Consider the following 12,564-nt stretch of genomic DNA (forward strand, 5'->3'; position numbering starts at 1 on the left):
TGACTTCGGCTCAGGTCATGATCTCATGGTTCATGAGTCTGAGCCCTGTGCAGGTTCTGTACTGACAGCTCAGAGCCTGGAGCCTAGTTCAGATTCTGTGTCTCCCTCTCTCCCTGCTCCTCCCCCACTTGCACTCTAAAAAATAAACATTTAAAAAACTTTAAAAAAGAGACTGGGATGGCAGGTATTGGAGATTATATTTATTTAGCCTTCTAAGCTTTCTGAGCAGACTTGGTGACCTTGCCAACTCCAGCTGCCTTCTTGTCCACTGCTTTGATGATACCCATAGCAACCGTCTGTCTCATGTCATGAACAGCAAAATGGCTGAAGTCCTCAACACACATAGGCCTACCAGGAGCCATATCAATGATGGCAGCAGCACTAGATTTCAGGAACTTGGGGCCATCTTCAAGCTTTTTTCCAGAACAACAGTCAATCTCCTTCAGCTCAGCAAACTTGCGAGCGATGTGAGGTGTGTGACAATCCAGCATAGAAACATATCTATCACTGATTTGGCCTGGATGGTTTAGGATAATCATCTGAGCCATGAAGCCAGCTGCTTCCCCTGGTGGGTCATTTTTGCTGTCACCAGCCACATTGCCACAATGAACACCTTTGACAGATATGTTCTTGACATCGAAGCCCATGTTGTCCCCAGGAAGAGGCTCACTCAAAGCTTCGTGGGCATTTCAACAGACTTCAGTTGTAACATGGACTGGAGCAAAGGTTGACCACCATGCCTGGTTTAAGAATACCAGTCTCCACTCAGCCCACAGGGACAGAACAAATATCACCAATTTTGTAGACATCCTGGAGGGGCAGACACAAAGGCTTGTCAGCTGGATGAGCTGGTGGCAGAATGCAATCCAGACTTTCAAGCACTGTGGTTCCACTGTCCTTGCCATCTTTATGGGTGACTTTCCATCCCTTGAACCAAGGCATGTTAACACTTGGCTTTAGCATGTTATAACTATTCCAACCAGAAATTGGCATGAATGCTACTGTGTTGGGGTTGTAGCCAATTTTCTTAATGTAGGTGCAGACTTCTTTAATGATTTCCTCATAACTCTTCTGGCTGTAGGGTGGCTCAGTGGAATCCATTTTGTTAACACCAACAATTAGTTGTTTTACATTCACTGCATAAACCAGAAGGGAGGGCTCACAGATCTGCCCATTCTTGGAGATACCTGCTTCAAGTTCACCAACACCAGCAACAACAATCAGGACAACACAGCCTGAGATGTGCCTGTAGTCATGTTTTTGATAAAGTCTCTGTGTCCCGGGGCATCAATGATGGTCACATAATACTTGCTGGTCTGGAATTTCCAGGGAGATATCAATGGTGATACCACATTCACGTTCAGCTTTCAGTTTATCCAAGACCCAGGCATTCTTGAAGGAGCGCTTTCCCATCTCAGCGCCTCTTTCACATTTTTTTTTTTGATGGTTCTTTTGTTGCTACCATCACATGTGTGCATCAGATGACCAGTAGTGGTAGACTTGCATGAGTCTACGTGTCCAATGACAACGATGCTGATTTGAGTCTTTTCCTTTCCCCATTTGGTTTAGGTTTAGAGGTGGTTTTCATGACACCTGTGCTCTGGAAGCAAATCCTTTGGCTGCTGTTAATGTTTTTGTTTTTCATACAAGTATGTGAGTGCACAAGGCATCTTGGTTTCTAACGGTGATTGTTTAGAGACAACTGAATATCTTTCTGTAGAGAAATCTTTAAAACAATTTCAAAACAGAAAAGGAGAGAATGCAACAGATAAAGTTCTGGTAAAAGAGCAGCTACCTCACAAAAAGCTCATGATTTTCGGGCAGAAGAATATTGCTTGTGAGCTCACTGAAAAGTGGATGCAACTGGAGAGACTTCATACATGATATTTTGGAAATCATTTGGAAAATGCAAGATAAAACAAGAGAAAATTAAGTAAATGCTCTCCTTTACATAAAAGGGGATTTGTGGTTTCTAGACTCAATAAGCATAAGTATGAGATCTATTCCACAAACCTATATCATGAATTTTCAGATATGTATGTTGTTATCATTTTGATACGTTACTAAGACATTTTTGTTTAAACTAATGTGATTTATTTTCTTGACAGATTTGTTAGGCTGGTGGATCAAAGAAATGCCACACACAGCTTATATTTTCACTCAAGCAAGGCATTTGGCAAAATCTCTGATTCTCTGAGATCACTGGGGAGTAAGGTCTTAACAATCACTTAGGAAATACCTTTGGAATGTGAATGTGGGACACAGAGAAAGTATCATTGCTAGTAGTATGGGCAGAATGTAAGCAACAGAGAAAATACAGGCAGTGAGCTAGCATCTAAACTTTGAAATCAAACCTGAATATGAACCCAGGTTCAGAAAATGCCTTACCTATCAATGATCTGTCAATTTGGTGTTGTTTAATCTCTCTCCAGCCCTCAGTTTTTTTCTTATGTCATTTGAGAATTAAAACATTGCCTACCTTAAGGTCATTGGGAAAACTCAGAGGACTGAATGACCAGTAAGTGCTTAGTAAGATGACCAGCATCAAGTATTATGATATTAAAATGAATACACAGAAGATACAATTAATTAGAAGCACTCGGGCAGAGTAACAAAGAGTCTTTATGTCTTTCCACAACAGTAGCAGCAGAGGCAGAAAAAATTTGAATTACCATAATATCATATACTGCAAGGAAGAAAGAAGGATCTTCCCAAGAAGGATGATGAGCACAGGACATTCTCCTTTGGACTAAAGAAAATTGGAATTGAGACACGCTATTGATTATTTACAGAAATCTTTATTTTTTTCTCTAAGACGCTTGTTGTATAACTTCTCAGTTTTCAATATTTAACATTTACTACAAGTACACTTCAAATAAATATTCAATATCTAAGATAAATTCGGAATATGTGTTTCTTATCTCCTAAGAGAGTGTAACATAATTACTAAATAAAAACTCAAAAGGATGAATTGTTTCAAACTAACAAAATAAATATAAAAGTGTGGTGAAATGTTGCCACAACTTTAGGCAGGGTCCTCAACTTCTTGTGACTTTCTTATTGTTGTTTATATGTAGATAAAATTAGGGATAATTATGTGATTTTAAATAATGTAATCAAGATAAAATGATTAGCATGGTCATTGGCTAACAATGAACAACCATGAAAATGAATGCGGTTTTCATTATTATCAGATGAAGAAATTAATAAACACCTAATATTTAGAACAGAGAGGAGTGGTTCATTTTAAAACCCTAAATAGGGGACACCTGGGTGGCTCAGTCGGTTAAGAGTCCGACTTCGGCTCAGGTCATAATCTTACGGTTTGTGAGTCCAAGCCTGGCATTGGGCTCTGTGTTGACAGCTCAGAGCCTGGACCGTGCTTCGGATTCTGTGTCTGCCTTTCTCTCTCTCTGATCCACCCTTCCTTGTGCTCTGTGTCTCTCTGTCTCTCAAAGACGAATAAAAGTTAAGAAAATTAAAAAAAAAAAAAAACACCCTAAATATTGTACTCAATGGCAAGTGCACTGTGATCCAAGAGCATAAAAAAACAGTGAAATACATCATGGGATCTCTTATTGTATTAAATAGAAGTATGGTGTTTTCATTAAGAGAAATAATTGTTTCACTTTATACAGTTAAGATATCATCTAGGAAATTTCATTCTGGTAGTAATATTTAAGAAGGACTTGAACAAACAATAGAGATAGTAAAGAAGCTGGAGCACTTAATGACTTGATTTGGAAAAGGGAAACACTGAAAGGGAAAAGTAATGCTTATCTTCTGGTATCTAAAGAGTTCGTACTGGGAATGTGCAATAAATTAGGATTAAGTGGAGAAAGTTGTAGGAATCAGATTTTGAGCAAACATACAGACAAATATCTAGTAGTAGATTTGTCTGACAGCTCAATGATGTTTTAGGGATTGGAATCTTCATTTTTGACCAGCTTTTAGTGATCTTCTTTCATACGAAATAAGGGAAGGTGGTACACAAGATGCTTGCTACCAATTTCCCATTCAGAACCTAAGGCATATATTCTCAGCCAGCCAAGGACTCTTCCTCACTGGAGCACAGGTATCCTTTAATCTATAATCTTGATAGAATCTCTTAAATGGCATTTTAGACAGCGACTGCCAATCACTTAGTATGCCATTTCTGTCTAAATGATCTCTAAGGTTATTTAAATTCTAATACCTCATGATATTAGTGTTTAGACCATATTTTTTCACATAGAATACAGGTCATTATGTCTGCCATTTACTTATATAAAAATAAAGGGAGTAAAATTGTCAACCAACATTGTAATGTCTTATTCCTAACAATAAATGATTTTGAGATAATTTTCATTTCTCAACAGAACCACCAGATGGTATGTTTTCTAGACAAGTCATATTTATAACAATGTATTTTTACATTTTGCAATACAACATAAAGCCTAATAATAAGATCTGAATTCTGCAAATACTAGACAAATCTGCAAGTATAACATTCTTCTCTCCTAGCGAACATCCTGTGAATTCATAAATATTTACATATTACAAGTTATAATTATGTAGCACTGGGGAAAAGGGAAAATGTAACTGTATATTTATATCTATAAGAATATAAAAGAACATTCATAAATTACAAATGTGCATTGTTCTAAGAAAAGTACCTACTGAGCTTTTGTATCTTAAGGCCAATACATAAGACATGTCTCTCCATCCCCCCCAACAGTGGAATAAAAAATTATAATTGTAAGTTTGAATGACTATTGATTGCTTATTATAGTTTCTATTAATAGTTATAAATGATTATGTATGAGCACATCATTGTAGGTATTTGATAATGTAGAAGGGAAAGTTTGTATTGCTACAGGGATAATCCTCCTTAAGAAACTGACAAGCATTATTATAAAAAATACTGCAAAGTATGTATTTGCTCTAAAACTATTACCTAAAATAGTGCATTTAAATGCTATCTTCTTCTTGCTTTTCATACTAGGCATTCCACAGTAAATTCTATATCACAGATTAATCTGCCCATTAATAAATTTCTGCTAAATAAAAGTGAATTTTTTAGAAATCTGTGATGCATATAACAGATTAGCTTTGAGTTATTCCAAAGCTTTAAAAAATGAAAAGTAATAAATGTTCCCTACACTTTCGCATTATTTTCTACAGAAATAATCATCATTTACATTTTTTTTTATTTTAGTTTTCATATGCTCCTTTTCCTACCATTTTCACTACAAAATGTTCCAACAATTTAATTATTTCATACCTACATTTTTATGCACATCTCTGCAGGTACATTTATGTATTAGAGTAAATTCAGGTCTTAAATAGTCTCACCTCTGAGGTTGACAGCTCTTATGTGGCAGTGACCTCCAGTCATCTGATCAAATTTTGGGTTACTTACTAGTTATAATCAAATATATTCTCATCTCTTATTTGAACAAATCATACAGAAATTGAATACAATTTTTATGAACACTAGCAATATGTTCACTTCCCTGATAATTTTGACATTAAAATTCCATCTTAATAATCCCATCCTTCAGGCTTTGCAGACTCTTAAGGTATTAAAGCAAAAATTATCCTAAGCAGTTAGATTATAATGTATTTAAAGATTAGACATTTCATGTTGAATATTAACTGCTCCACTTCCCAGGAAAAGAAAACTATGCTGATTTTCTTCTTCTACAATTTATACATTTCAAAGGCCAGCTATCCAAGTTTCAAATCATATTGCAGGAAAACATACTTAAAATGACTTGAATGTTCCATAGAGTTTCAAAGTATAAGTAACAGCATATTAAGATACATTAGAAATATTTACAGCAATTATTTAATTTTATTTCAAAATAACATACCATAGAGTTATTAAAAATTGAACTATAGCCAATACTTCATAGATAGAATATTACTTAACTAAAGTTGTTAAATTCTCTATTGAAAAAAGTAAATATGCACCTTGTTAGGTATTAGGTAGATATTTATTGAATATGCCCTTTGTAATGTAGAATGAGAGAAATTAAAGACAAATGTGAACTAGCAGATGAGGAAATGACCTATTGTATTGTTTCTTAGGATTAAAGAGATAATGAAATGTCATCTATTACTTCTTTTTACTTCTGGAAATTATTAATATGATCAGTTCATAAGGATGAAAGCCTGTCCTAGTTTGAATTTCTCTAAAGAACAAAATTTTGAGCCCATCCGTACACTTCAAAAGTGGTAACTTAAACAAAAGTCAACATTTTTTTTTTTTCTAAATCTTGTCTTGGTTCTTTGGCCAAGGTTCTAGAAGGTATGACAAACATGTTCAGGATGACAAACATTTACTCACATACAACTTAAAGAAAAAAGGTGCTATGAATGTTTGTGCCTTTCTCACAAATTAATATTCATATATTTAAACCTAATTTCCAACATGATGGTATTTGGAGGTGGGCTTTGGGTGGCCATGAGGATGGAGCCCTCATGAATGAGATTAGTGCCTTTGTATAAGAGACCCCAGAGAGCTCCTTTACCACTTCTACTATGAGTGGACATGGTTAGAAGATGTTATTTATAAACCAAGAAGTGGGTCCTTACCAGATACTGAGTCTATTGGAGCCTTGATCTTGGACAGCCTCCAGAGCATGAGAAATGTATTTCTTTTGTTTTTGGTATTCAGTTATAGCAGCTTGAATGGATGAAGGTAGAAGGCTTGCAAAATAATAAAGAACATGTTTCCAGTAGCCCGTGTTTCCTGCTTCTGTCACTTCTGATCAAAGGAGAGAAATAAGAAGGATAACTTGGATAGAAATATCTACAACATATACCCTTTGGCACAGTATATGCCAATGACTTACATTAGGACCTTGGGTTGCAAGTAACTCGTTCTGTGAGTGTTCCTCAAAACAATCAAACATTTCTATTAAATTTTAACTTTATAAATGAGTGATGTCTTGCAATACGAGTAGTACATGATACCAAACATCACATGATCATGACTGAACCAATGGTTCTCTCTCTCTTATTGTGGGATTGTGGGTGATTCCCTCCCGTGCTCAGATGCTCAGTCTCAGGCTACAGTGTTGGGCAGAAATCGGTGATTTTTCAGAATGTTGGAAGTTGCCCACAACTGACACTAGTGTATTTTTGTCACTTTAAAGCATCTATGGACAGTCTCTTGCTTTTCTATACAGGAGTAAGCTTAGGAATGCTTTGCTTCATTCTACGTCAGGCTGCCTGAAGATATAGACCCTTTCCTTTACTACCTTATTGCCAGTTACATTAAATATAGTATATGATAGAGTTTATTAATACTGTACCTTAGTCAACATCCATGTGAGCTTATCCAATGGCTCTTAAGCAGAAAAAGGTTGAAAAGAAAGGTGGTAAGAAGAAGGAAATGATTATGGTGGAAGTTAAGAAGGAAATCATCAAGAAGTACAAACAAGGTATGTGAGTGGCCAAATTGCAAGAAGTCTACATTGACCATTTGCACAATGTTAAAGAAGAAATAAGAAACAAGAGGGCTAGATGCAGCTAAAGGAGTCACGAGAATATCAAAGCAATGGCCACATTTCTAGAAGATGTAGAAAAGTTGCTTCTGGTTTGGATAAAGGAGAAGCAAGTAGCAGGTGATACTGTGACTAAGAACTTTATTTGCAAGAAGGCAAAGGCCTTGTACACTGACCTGGTAAGTAAACTGCCAGATACGTCAACAGAAAATGAAGAAGGATTCAAAGAAAGCAGGGATGGTTTGATAACTTTAAGAGGAGAAGTGTTGTGAGGCATGGCAAGGCTGTGAGTTCAGATGCCCAGGCAGCTGATGTATTTGCTACTGAGTTCCAGAAGCTCATGGTGTTTGGGTGTTACCTGCAGGAGCAAGTTTTTAACTGTGATGAGACAGGGAGTTTTGGAAAAAGATGCCAAAGTGGACCTACATTACAGAAGAAGAGAATGCAATGCCTGGTCACAAGCCCATGAAAGACCATCTCACTCTCTTGTTTTGTACTAATGCAAGTGGGGATTTCAAAGTCAAGCCCTTGCTCATGTATCATTCCAAGAATCTATGAACCTTCAGGAAATGCAAGGTGCAGAAGAGTTAAACGTTATGTAGAGGTCCAACAGCAAGACCTGGGCCATTCCTATCTTGTTCATTGAGTGGATCAACAAGGTCTTCTGTCCTTCAGTGAAGAAATAGCTTTTAGAAAAGAATCTGCCACTCAAAGCCTTGCTGGTTATGGATAATGTTCTTGCTCATCCTCTAGGCTTTGAGAATGACTTACTGGAGGAATTCGAGTTCATTAAAGTCAAGTTTCTTCCTCCCAACACCCCCCCCCAATCCTCCATCCCATGGATCAGCAGGTCATTTCAAGCTTTAAGAAGCTTTATACCACATTTCAAACTTTAAGAAGCTTTATGCCAAAGTACTATTACAGTGAAAAGTTCGAGGTGACCAAAGGAACAAACCTTACCCTCCTAGTTTTGGAAAAATCATTTCCACATCGTGAACTATCTCAAGATCATTGATAAAGTCTGGGATATGGTCACCAACAAAGCCCTCAACTCTGCTTGGAGAAAACTGACCTGACTGCATTTTTGGATTTGACTTAGAGGGGTTTTCTCATGAACAAGAGCCACCAGTTGTTGATAGAATTGTGCCCCTGGGGGAGAGCTTGGGGCTGGAGGTGAATTAGGATGGAATTCAAGTGCTGGAAAAGGAACATGGCCAAAAGCTGACCACCCACGGACTGATGGAGCTGTGTTGCGAACAATAGCAAGAGGTTATGGAGGAGATCTCATCTGCAGAGGAGGAGGAGAAAAAGGCAGAGGAATCCCTCACTTCAAATGAGATTGGAGAGATGTGTAAAAGGTGGGAAACACTGCAAAATTTTGTAGAAAATCACCATCCAAATAAGGCTGTAGCGGTGTGGGCAATGAACCTGTTTAACAACAAGGCAATGTCACATTTCCACAAAAATCCTCAAAAGGAGACAAAAGCAAGTGTCATTGGATAGGTTCCTTGTTAAAGTTGCATGAAAAGAAAAAGATTCCATTGAGTCAGTAGATAACAGTGATTCCATTAGTGATAGTGAAAGTCGTCATACACAATAACCCTCCTGCCTTGTCTCCCTCATATCAGCCATGAAGGTTTCCAAAGGTAAGTGCAGGTTAATTTGTTTATTTTTCTTTATATTTTGTATTTTCTTTACTATTTTGTATTATATTACAGTATTGTAGTCATTTGTGTGTGATTATTTTGGATTGAGGAACGAATCATCTGGATTTCCATTATTTCTTATGGGGAAATTTGTTTGATATACAAGTGCTTTGGATTACAAGCATGTTTCTGGAACAAATTGTGTTCGCAAACCAAGGTTTTACTATATCTTATTTTGTACCCATTAGCAAATATCTTCTATTTACCAAGTTCCATTTCTCATCATTCCCCAAAAAAGATAAAGATAATAATTCTTCATTTTTTTACTTATATATGTCTATGCAAGTGTGTGTGACAATTAAATAGCATAAAATCTCATTTTATATTGAGTTGACTTTATTTCAACTGCTAATTATTTTGTTTTTGTTTCGGCTCTCCTAAAGGTACATTCTAAAGCCAGATTAGTGTGCAGGTTGTTTGTTTGGGAGGCTGTGACAAGAAGTACCTGAATGACAAAGGGAATGAAAGAGCAGGAGGAAAGATGTTTTAGTTCTAGTTTACTGTGTAGCAAACCACTCCAGAATTAGTGGCTTGTATTCATTTATATTTACTTATATATATTTTTTATTTGTTAATTATTTTTTTTATTTATATCTAACAATTATGTGTGTTGATTGAATGAGATCAGCTCTGGTTTTTCAGTCGGTCTCGCTTGGGGCTTCTCAAGGGGCCTCTATCACTAGAGACCTCTGCTGGAGTCTTAGGACAGCATGATATGATTAAGCTGGCTCTCTGTAATCATAGGGTCTCTTATGTTTTATGTGATCGGTCTCTCAACATGATGTTTCCAGTAGTATGTTGCATAGTCACACTTCTTATACGGCATCTCAGGATTTCCAAACGTGCTAAAGAGGAAGCAGACATGTCATTGTGAGAGGTGGGTTTCAAATTGCAAAGTGTCACTTCCATCACTGGATGGAAGAGGAGACTACTCAAGGACATGCATACTCAGAAGGTTGGTTCTTTGGTGGTTTTCTTTGGAGCTTCATAGCTACAAAAAGAAAGTCAGTACATTGGAGGTAAATCAAAAAGTTTACTGTGGGTAACAACAGGATGAGCCCTTCTGGGGATAACTGGAATACATATAGAACTATCTTAGAATTTCCTCCCTTGAGAGCTGCGGAATATCTACTAATTTTGGAGGGGGACTTTGTTAAAGCAACATTTTTGAGTTGACAGAAGGCACTGGAATACAAGGTCCTACGGGGATAGGGGAATAAATGTATTTTGTACAGCTTACAAGTATAACAAAATTGAACACTCAGACCAAGGAACAAACTTTATCAGTTTTTTTTAAAGTCCTTGTGTTTCTTCTCTCCATTCATATTTCCTCCCTACCCCCAATAGAATAGCCACTATGATAAATTTTGTTGTAATCACTTCTTTGCTTCAGAAAAAAAATATTTCTTCAACAAAATTTGTATTCATAAAAATTGCACTGCTTAATTTTTATCTATTTTGTAAATTTATATCAATGGAAACATACAATTTCTATCTTTTTGCAACATGTTCATTCATTGTACATTGTTTTTCACATTCATATGTTTATGCTTAAAACTGAGGTTCATTTGTTTTATTTGCTCTGTAGTATTTCATTACATAGATCCATTTTACTGGTGAGCAATGTTTTCACTGAATCCCCCAGAAAATAAGAGAGCATGCCTTCTGTTTCTTTACTGGGAGGTGGGATGTAATCCCATGAAGGCCCCGATGGTGGGGACGCAAGTGAGACAGGAAAGGAGTGTAAGCAGATGAAATGGGGCAATGCTGAGCACTCCAGAACTTTTAAAGAAAAAGGCATCCAAGGTGTCTCTAGACATGTTGAAAGTTGCCTCTGCTCCTCAGAATGATCTGTTCGGAAATGGGATAGGATGAACAAATAATTTATCAGCATCTTCTCGTTACCTTTATTATTGCTCAGAATTTACCTCACAGGGCACTAACTCCATAGCACTTCCAAGTTTGGGTCCCTGTCCTCTACAGAAAGATGCTGAGGACGCCAGATTTCAAACTCCACAGGGCACATACTCATGGACGTCCAGAAGTAGTGAGAGACCCCAGATCCTCCATGGAGTGTGCTGGGTTGAGCTTTGATATGATATATTTATATTACATGAGTAAATGAATGCATGTAACAGTTTTTAATAGATAACTTCAATAAAGTTAGGGGATTTTCAGTGTTTTTGTCACTTGTTAACATTTTATCATAAAGGTATATACAATATTATTGAAGAGTTTCATTCATCTATTGAGAAATCATGTTTTTTCTCATTTAAGATGTTAATATGACGAGTTATATCATTCCACTTATAACTTGAAAGAACTCTGCATTTCTGAGGTAAAAATAATTTGGATATGAATCCAAATTATTGGATATGAGTGGTATGCCACTCATACCTTTTTTCAAATTCACATTAGTGAAATTCTCTTGGTGGTCAACTCTTTTATGTCATATACTAATATTACACACATGTTCTTAAAACTCTATTTCTCCTAGGTGTGTAATTGGAAACAGCAAGTTTAGCTTTTGTTTTGTATACACAGTTTTGTGTATTCTTTCAACAGAAAATGATGCCAAACATCAATTTAATTGCCATTTTATTGTTCTACCAGTCTGTTTTTAAATTTTTTTATTAGTTTTCTTTATTTTTGAGAGGCAGAGAGAGACAGAGCACGAGTGGGGCAGGGGCAGAGAGAGAGGGAGACACAGAATCAGAAGCAGACTTCTTGCTCTGAGCTGTCAGCGCAGAGCCAGATGCGGGGCCTAAACTCATGAACCATGAGATCATGACCTGAGCCGAAGTCGGACGTGCAACCAACTGAGCCCCCCAGGCGCCCCAACACCAGTCTGTCTTTAAAATCATATTACTAATAGTATTTTAAGAATCTTCTCAGCTTATTTGCTGATCACTATCTAGTATGAATTTCTTTCATTTATCTTGCTTGGGTTCTATTTGAATTTCTGAATATGTGGCTTTGTGTATTTCATAATTTATGAGAGATTATTAGCCATAATTTATTCAGATATTGCCTCCTCCTTACCTATTGCTCCTTTTTAGAACTCTGGTTATGCTAATATTTGAGCCATCTCATTCTGTCCTCCCATCTCTTATACTCTTCCCATATTTCTTCCTCTGTATCTCTCTTGGCTACATTCCAGATAATTTTCATACTATTTCTTCCTTCATTGGATCTAATCTGTCCCTTGAATAGCTTATATTATAATGGTTTTTTTGTAAAGAGCTATTTTTAATATTTTAATTTAAGCCTGCATGATGCGAATTTTCAAGTTTCTGTGTTATTTCCTTAGGCTTGTGTTATATAAAATTGTTTTATAATCAATATCTGATAATTACAATATTTGA

The 12,564-nt window shown here is 36.5% G+C and overlaps 1 pseudogene; it reads right to left on the reverse strand.

The window, feature by feature from the left end:
* Positions 1 to 212: 212 nt before the first annotated feature.
* Positions 213 to 11,231, reverse strand: LOC122225996 (annotated as a pseudogene).
* Positions 11,232 to 12,564: the final 1,333 nt, after the last annotated feature.

Source organism: Panthera leo, chromosome C1 (assembly GCF_018350215.1).
Source record: "Panthera leo isolate Ple1 chromosome C1, P.leo_Ple1_pat1.1, whole genome shotgun sequence".
NCBI classification, from domain to species: domain Eukaryota; kingdom Metazoa; phylum Chordata; class Mammalia; order Carnivora; family Felidae; genus Panthera; species Panthera leo.